Genomic DNA, 9,794 nt, shown 5'->3' on the forward strand with positions numbered 1-9,794 from the left:
AGTATATTAGCATATTCTTTTTATAACAGCAATTTAGCATACTACTTTAAACAATGGATAATATATATGAAAACACCTCCCAGAATATCTCTTAGCTCAATTATAATAAGCTGTATATATAGCATCATGAACTCACTTGTCAAGTTTTCTCAGTCAACATGTCACTGAAAAGATGGATAAAAGTTTAAGTTCTGAATTTTGTGCGATCCTTTGGTAATAAAAACCCTGAGTCCAGTAAGGATTTTGTAGGCAGAGTGATGGCGCAGCAGGGGCACACGTACCATGGTAGTAACCAATAGCTCTCCAATTGGACTTCAGACCCGCTCAACAGGAGAGAAACTATGTCTGGTATGGAAAACTACTCAGTGCAGGTGAAGTCATGAGTTTTAGAGGAGTATCTACAACCACCACTTTATTAAAACAGCAAAACCCCTAACAGCACTCTAACATCATCCTTATACTTGCAGATGAGTGCAGTTTTCACCCTCCATCAAGGAAACTTCTCTTTGCAACAGATGGAGACCAGGGTAGGTGGGAGGAACTGGGAGGAAAAAAAGGAAAGAAGAAATGTTATATTATAATCTCAATTCTTTTTATTTTTAAAAGGAAGTATTACTAAATGCTATACCATTGCAGAAATTCACTTTTAAAAAAAACTTTTTTGTTAAACAAGATTTCACATGTTTCAGGCTGGCCTTGACTCTGATAAGTAGCCAAGGACAACTTTAAATTCTGCTTTTCCTGCTCCCATTTCCCAAGATGTGTGCCACCATAACTGATTTTATGTGGGACAGGGGACTTTGTACCCAGGGATTTGTAAAGGTTAAACAAACATCACTGTACAAACTGAGCTACATTCCCAGCAAGAGATTCACTTTAAATGCAAAGACACAGAGATGTTCAAAGTAAAGGCATTTGAAAAACAATATCTCATGCTGACACAAATCTAAAAGAATCCGGGACAGGCCACCAACAGGCATAGACCAAACAATATCCAAGGAAAGCCTGGTGCTCCTCAAAGGTCAATGAAAAGAGTGGTAGCCTAACAACAGAAAAAAATCTTTCAGGCAGTGCCCTTCCTGCTCCAGACAAATGCCAACATAAAAACCTTAACCCCAGAGTCCACCTAGTGAACAGAAAGCAGAGCTTCCATTGTCCATACAGCAGAAACAAGCGATGGTCCAGTTCCTCAGCAAGTGCGTCTCAGTGGAGTCCAGGAGGAAGCAAAACCTCCCTCTTATCTATGAAATGGAATGTCCACACCTCTGCAGACAAACTGTTTGCTGAATTTAATATAATGGCCATTCTCATTCTAAGAAACAGAAAAACGCAATGTAAATGAGAAATGACGACAGACATCAACACGAAGATGAATCGATTCTAAACTCATGAGACAGCATGTTTAAACAGCTACTGTGAAAATGCTTCAACAAATAGTTGAAATTCCTCCTAAGTAGGAAAGTAAAACATTTCAGTCAGGAATAATGGAGGAAAACATCAAGTAAATTGGAGAATAAAAAATTAATATTAAATCAAAAATCTTTCTGGTTAGAATCAACAGGAAAATGAGACTGATTGAATCTGAGAGCCTGGGAACAGAGCTACCTACCTGAACAATAGCAAGAAAATAGTTTGTGGGAAAAATGTGTCTCAAAGACCTATGAGACAGTAACAAAAGATTTAGCATTCAGTGGGTAAAGACTCTTGCGGCCAAGCTGATGACATGAGTTCAGTCTTCAAGACCAACAGGATAGAAGGAGAGAGCTGACTCTGGTCTGGCAAATTACCATCTGACTTCCACATATGGCCATGGTTTTGTGTGTGTGTGTGTGTGTGTGTGTGTGTGTGTGTGTGTGTGTGTGTGTGTGTAAGCATTACAAAGTGCAAACTATAACTGTCTTCCAAACCTAACCTATTGACATGTTTCTTGTGTTAGCCTAGCAGCCCAAACCCCAGTGGTCAACACTGGCAACACTTGCCTCACAGGACTTTCTGGCAAGTGGAGTTTCATTTGCCTCTCTGCCAAGTAAACCTGAACACTAGAAAATCAATATGCCTGATGAGAAATACCAACAAATTCTTGACACGAGTTGGTAAGTCATATGGGAAATGTAAATGAAATGTGCTGGGTTTTTTTTTTCATTAAAGAATTAAATGACACAAAGGAAGTTCCATCTTAAAAAAAAAATTATAAAGATATGTCCTAGAAAAACCCCACCCCTGAATCAGCATTCTCCAAAGATCAGAGTGTGTGCTCAAGGTTGCATCCTGCTTTCAAAAGTTGCCCCCTTTGCCTATCAGATGTGCCTTTCTGAATTAGTGAGCCTGGCAAAAATGTGAAGCCAACATCTGACTCTCAAAATGAGGCACAAGACAATATTCTACGTGAAGGCTAAAGATTAAACCCCAGATGTCCCACAGCTGTGCTCCTGTGGGGTAGGATAATAATGCAGCCTCAGCCATCCTAGCCCACAGACTGCATCAACTGACTCCTTGAATGCATTCCACCTAGATGCATCTCAGGGAAAGCATGAACAGGAATTTACCAGCCGGAGAAAGCAAATGCTCCTCCCTCATAGCTGTAGAGGAACCCAGGGCTGCATGGCACAAAGTTACTCAAGTGAGCAGGTCTGCCACATTCCTCCAGAGCCTGAACCACAGTAAGTATTGCGTGTGGAAACTTTAATCCCCTATATTCCAGGGGATGAGTTATATCTGGCTAGGGGGCAGGGAGTCCCAGGCTAGAAAACTCCAAATGAAAGATCAAGCAGGCTTAATTTGATCACCTGATCTGTGTAGCACCCCTCTGCCACCTCTGGAAATTGATTCAAACCATATTCCTGAGGTAGAAGGAATCACATTCTCCTAATGAAGGCAAAAATTAGTCAGACTAATGCCCCCTATTTCAAGTTACTGTCTGTTTTCTTTCTGTTATTATTTGATTTGGTGGAGGTGGTGGTATTTGTTGTTGTTGTTGTAAGTATCCTATGCCAGAAACATAGGAAAATATGTTTGTGTATTTCCACAATGTCAGAATTTATCAAATACCAGTAAAAACAGAAGATTCACTGGTTTCAATGGCAGTGATTAGGCAGTTGATCTTGCCTATCATGGTAATCTGGCCATGGAAGATGCAGGTTCTTTTATTCTAATCTTAATGACTAATTTTAACTCTCATATCACACAGAACACAGTAAATATATCTATATGTTCATAAACATGGTTTACAGGATGAATACAAGTCAAAGAGGCTACAGAAGAATTCAAGAGGTTTCAGAAACGGACTGAAAGGCAAGTAGAGTTTTATGAAAGCAACGACCCCAGGTCTGCTGTAAGGAAACTGTTGGTATAGAGATCAGGCCCTGGGAGAGTCAGATTTGAATGAATATGCGGTCAGCTGTGGACATGAGAAGGCAGAACGGGGTCAAAACAGGAAACAATGGATTCAGATCTACACAGGCAAGCAGGTGGATAGACAGACATGTCAACAGTGGGGAACAAAGCCAAGTTGAAGACCCAAGAACAATAGAAAGTTCTCTACCTGTGGTCATTGGTATCAGATTATATACTGGTGAGGGGCTGTTTGGCATCACAGTGCTAGGCATCTATCACTTTATGGGGTCTAGGTAAAGGAGTTATACCCTTTCTTTGGACTGATATGTCTGAAAGTTCTTGGCCCTGGTTCCCCTGGTACAATCTTTATGTATTCATATGCCCTAACAGTCACAATTTACCTAATAAATTCATAGGCTACTACTCCCAGGTATGAGCCATTTTCAATCCGTTCTGCATGAGTGGTGTTGGAATGATAGCAGTGTTTGGTTCTGCCCAGGGAAACAATCATCCTCCACCTTCACAACGGAGTCAAAAGCTACTTATAAAATGGAGTCTCTCCAGGCAAGGCCCAGCCTGAAAAACCACTATTTTATACAACTTAAATGAAAAAGCATTCCTACTTCTTCTGGAGACTTGGTTGCATCCTAGCTACCACCTGTATGTATCACATGACTGGCTATATCTGGTGCTAACCTGAGGTACACCTCATTTCTCACATCAAACATAACCTACATCTGAGCTTGCATGATGTGCTCAGCTTTAGTTCAAGCACAGACTATAATAATCATGTTTCTCTGAACCTAACCAAGAGGAGGCTGTGATAGTCAATAAGCTTCATTAAAGGATTTAAAGATGTCATAAAGGAATTCAAATCAGGAAAGGAAAATCTTCAAATTAACTGTAAATTGTTAATAGTCCTGATTCCAGGGATCCCTAATGGCTCTCCCTTCTCACCCTGTTTCCTCATGTTGCTTATGTTTACACTTCTCTCCGTTTTCCACAGTTCTCTGGACTGTGTGCATACTCTTCAAGTATAAAGCCTTGGAACTTTGTGTCTATCCTGCTACCCACTTTGTCTCTGAAGAATAAACCTTATGGAGAGCCAGGCACAGTAGCACACATGTTTAACCCCACCATTCAGGGGTTAAAGGTAAGTGCAGGCAGATGCAGGCAAATCTCTATGTGTTGAGCCCAGACTGGTCTACATGGCGAGCTCCAGGCCAGCCAGAGATACACAGTGAGACCCTGTCTCAAAAACCAAAAAATAATAATAATAATAGCATTCATAATGAAAATAGCCCTATATAATTACTCAGTATAGTTACCATCATAGTCTGAAACACTCACATTTGGAATTCCAAAGTTCAGTGTTTCTCCAGATGGAAAAAAAAACCCTGCCTCATGAGCAAATGCTATCTTGCAGCTTTAGATTCAGAAGATTCAAGCATTTTCAGCATTTTACTTCCCACAAAGGATACAGAAATCCTGGATCAAATCCCAGCACTTCTGCTGTGGGACCCTAAGTGAGACGTCAAGATGGCAAGTGAAATAATAAGCTTCCACAGGGCTTGCTATGAGCCGGCCCCACTATGCTACACCATGCAGAGGTAGACTCAGCTCCCAGCAGCCCTGTGGGGCAGGCACTGTTTACTAGCCCCATTTTATACACAAGAAAACTGAACTAACAATAAAAAAATCAACAAATGTAAAAAGTATTTTAAGTTAAAGTGGTTTGCTTAAGACCACCCATCTAGAAAGTGGCAAACTCAAATCCAGGCTGTCTCCAAGGGACCCAGTTTTTGTTCACACCAAGCACACACTAAGGAAATATAACCCTGCCCCTGCTGTGGCCCTCTTTGAATTTTTGTGCAGCTGCAGAGGCGTCACAGTCACCGTGTCCCTCACAGCACAGAGGTAAGAGGCAGAGTCTTTGATCTGGAGTTCTGTCAGAAGGAGGTAACTGTACCTCTCCGAGCGGCTCAGGAATGTAGAAAAATGCCCACTGTCCTTCAGACCATCCAAAACATCATAAGAAAGAAAGACAGGTGCTTGGCCTTCGTGTTGTCGGTACCAGGATAGCCCGTTGAACCCTGACGTGCTGTACGTGCAATTGACCTGAGCAAAGGTTCCCTCCAGAGACATCAACTCGGCAGGCTGCTCCACGCCTTGTCCTGCAGCACCTATGAGACACGGGGGAAAAAATGGGAAAGGGAAAGGGAGGGTAGAAATGCTGTAAATAGATTATTTGTGTATGGAATTCTAAAACAATTTTTAATTAAAAAAAAAAATACGTTTCCATATGTTCCAGGAAAACTTCCAGTGATAGGAAGTTATTAAGATAACAATGAGTGTCAGAAACAGCAGCAGCAATGGAACTGCAAGAATGCTTATTATTAGAAGTCCAATAACAGTGGGTACTCGAGAGGAAGGAAGGGAAGAAGGGAGGGAGGGAGAGAGAAAGAGAGAGAGAGAGAGCCCGGCAGTGGTAGCCTACACCTTTAATCCCAGCACTCCAGCACTGGGGAGGCAGAGGCAGGTGGATCTCTGAGAGTTGGAGGCAAGAAGTTCTACAGCGAGAGCTACAGGACAGCCAAGGATACACAGAGAAACCCTGTCTCAAAAAAAAAAGAAAACATCTCTCGGCAAAGACTTCTTCCTGCATTATAAAAGTTGCAATCATTTAGCTGAAGGAGAATTATTGTGAAAACTCCCGGCCATGCTCTCTGTTAAGTTGGTGCTTACCTCCCACCACCAGGAAAAGATGGAGAACAAACCCCCACATCATCTGCAACAGGACACCGCCAGCGTGACACTAAGTCCCCGGCTCCTAAGCACAGTCAGCTTCAGAAAGAAAACCCTGTGTGGGTGGGGTGGAGGTTCATCCTGGATGCAAACCCACAGAAGCAAGGGCAGGATGTCCTTTCTCGAGGGGTGTCTTCAAGCTGTCTCGGGGACAGCTGGGGAAGTCCTTTTGAACTTGGGAGTCCCTTCTGAAGACTGTCTTCTGACTACTCCGTTGGGCTTAACCCACGCCTCTTTGATGACACGGGCACAGTAGTGTCACCTGTGAAGAACAAAGAGGACAGCTGGAAGAGGTGTGCAGACCTCTAACGCCAGCAGTTGAGGGGCCCAGGAGGATCCTGTGCTCAAGGCCAGCCTGGGATACTTAGCAAGACCCCGTCTTAAAAAGAACAAGGAAAAACAACAAAGGGGTCCGTAATACAAGAACAGAAGCTCTCAATTGCCCCATTCTGTTTCTTTTCCCAAAACAGGAAAAAAACAAAACACAAGGTGTTAGAGGCTGTAGATTATACACACAGTGTGGGTACACTGCTGTCCTCATCATTGTTGTTTGTACAGTGAAGAAATGAGGAAAGTATCTGTCTATGAGCAACTATATGTGTGACTACACAGGAAGTGGGAAATTAAACTACTTCTGTTCATTATTTCAGAAGCCTAGAATTTAAAAAGAAGAATGGAATAAATAACACTTTCTTAAATATCTCTGCTTTGTTTTTTTTTTTGTTTGTTTTTTGGTGTTTTTGTTGTTTTTTGTTTGTTTTTTGTTTGTTTTTCTCAACAATGTGAAACCTTGAAAAAAAAAGAAGACAAAGAAGTCAAGAAGTGGAAGACTAGGCTAAAAAAAAAGTTAGGTTAGTCAGTCTGGAAGAAATCTGTATTTCAACCAACCTACTAACTGTTAAAAGCTGCTTGGCGCCGGGCGGTGGTGGCGCACGCCTTTAATCCCAGCACTCGGGAGGCAGAGCCAGGCGGATCTCTGTGAGTTCGAGGCCAGTCTGGGCTACCAAGTGAGTTCCAGGAAAGGCGCAAAGCTACACAGAGAAACCCTGTCTCGAAAAACCAAAAAAAAAAAAAAAAAAGCTGCTTGGCTCGGCCTGGGAGGAGGGGACTGGACCTGCCTGGACTGAGTCTACCAGGTTGATCTCAGTCCTCGGGGGAGGCTTTGCCCTAGAGGAGGTGGGAATGGGGGGGTGGATTGGGGGGAAGGTGAGGGGGGCCAGAGGGGGGAGAACAAGGGAATCCGTGGCTGATATGTAGAACTGAATTGTATTGCAAAATAAATAAATAAATAAATAAATAAATAAATAAATAAATAAACATAAAAATAAATAAATAAATAAATAAATAAATAAATAAATAAGAACAAATGACAAATCTCAAAAAAAAAAAAGCTGCAGTTAATGCTGCATGTTGTGATGTGTGTCTCTGATTCCAATACTTAGGGGTGCAGGAAGGAGAATCAGAAATTCAAGGTCATCCTTGGCTACATAACAAGTTCAAGGCCAATTTGGGATATACATGAGACCCTGTATTTTAAAAAACTGCATTGTTTTCTCAAATTAATGTCTTCCATGTGGTATCTTCTCTTCTATTATTGGGTTGTTTGTTTAGTTTTGTCTGGTTATGATTTGGTCTGAGTTGGTTTGGTTTGGTTTTCCTTGCCTCTCTTTGCCTTTTTTCTGCTGGATTGGCTGGCTTGCCTTGGTTTGGCTTGGCTTGGCTTTATTTTAATTTGCTTTAGTTTGGCTTGGTTTGGTATTGAAACAGACCTAGCTGTGTAGTCCAGGCTGACCTCAGATCCATGCCCTTCTAAGCACTAGTGTTACAAACATTTGCCTCCATGTCTGGTTGAATATGTGGTATTCTTACTAGAGTGACTACACTCATCATGAAACATTTGGATTCGTTTTTTGTGTACTCACTCCATAAAGTAGAATGTAATACATGGCGTTATTAAAGACAGTAATGAGGTGTGGACCTTGTATGCTACTCTTCTGACCTACCAGGAAATATTCACCACTGGAACAGTAGTTTCATGACTACTATGGGCTAATCAACCATTTTTTAATTGGATTTGAGACCTATCCCAGGGGAGTGAACACATACTTGGTACTATAAATCTGGTCAAAAGCCTGTCACTGAGGAGGTCACAGGACCTCAGAGAAAATGTACTACTGATATTTTGCTAGCTGGACATGTAGACAAACTGTAGTGGTTTGAATGAAAATGGCCCCCATGACCCTTAGAAAATGACACTATTAGGAGGTGTAGCCTTGTTGGAGGAAGTGTGTCACTGGAGGTGGGCTATGAGATGCCAGGTGCTCAAGCCAGGCCCAGTTCCTGCTGCCTGCCAATCCAGATGTAGGACTCTCAGCTACTCCTCTAGCACCATGTCTACCTGCATGCTGCCATGCTTCCTGCCATGATGATAATAGACTAAACCTCTGAACTGTAAGCCAGCCCCAATTAAATGCTTTCCTTTATAATTTGACTTTCTGTGGTCAGGGTGTCTCTTCGCAGCAATAGAACCCTAACTGTAGGCAGAGTTTTCCTGTCCCACAGCCACTCTCACATAAACACACTGAGGCTTATATTAATTATAAATGTTTGGTCAATAGCTCAGGCTTGTTACTAACTAGTTCTTACAACTTAACCCCTTTCTATTCATCTATGTGGTGTCCCAAGGCTTGTGGCTTTTACCTCTATCCCATTTTGTGTATCTGACTCATTCTCTGTCTGGTTGGCAACTCCTCTGACTCTGTTCTTCCTCATCCCATCATTCTCAGTTTGGCTTACCTGCCTAACTTTATCTTGTTCAGTTATTGGCCAGTCAGCTTTTTTATTAAACCAATCATAGTGACATATATTCACACAGTGTACAGAAAGATTATTCCACAGCACCTAACTATGACACTGTCTCCTAAACATTGATGCCCACAGATGAGAACTCCTCTCAATCTAGGTCAGGGAAGTTTCTTTCTTCAGAGGTTAATACAGAAAGTCAGAACTGGTCACAGTGTTGGGAATAAGTGATACTGAGTATGTAGACCTAAACAGTACATCTATATCACCCATTCCCAGGCTCAGAGAACATCACAGAAGAGAAGGAAGACAGATTGTCAGAGGTAGAGGATGGACAGGAACATTGAAAACACCATCTTCTGGTTATGGCAGGGCTATTGCAATCATGAACACACAGCAGATGTGGCTGCCTGAATGAGGCCTGCATAAAGTGAGGGGGAGGCTCACTGGAAAGAAGAAAGTCAGAGAGAGTGGGAGAGGATAAAAGAGGGTGGTTGGAGGTGAATATGATCATAATACATTCTATACATATACATAATTGTCAATCAGTCAACAATAAATGGGAAAAATAATTTAAAAATAAAGATAATACTGGCATCTTTTGTGAGATATATATATGTATATATATACATATATAGCACTGCAATTTTACACACACACACACACACACACACACACACACACACACACAAAATCACCACTACCACCACACCAAACTTTAAGCATTTTCTTGCTAATTTAGAATTGAAAGACCCATGGACTGGAGAGATGGCTTATCAGTTAAAAGCACTGGCTGCTCTTCCAGAGGTCCTGAGTTCCAACCAAATGGTGACTCACAACCATCTATAGTAGGA

This window comes from Peromyscus californicus, unplaced genomic scaffold (genome assembly GCF_007827085.1).
Source record: "Peromyscus californicus insignis strain IS unplaced genomic scaffold, ASM782708v3 Scaffold_12__1_contigs__length_115047231, whole genome shotgun sequence".
NCBI lineage: Eukaryota > Metazoa > Chordata > Mammalia > Rodentia > Cricetidae > Peromyscus > Peromyscus californicus.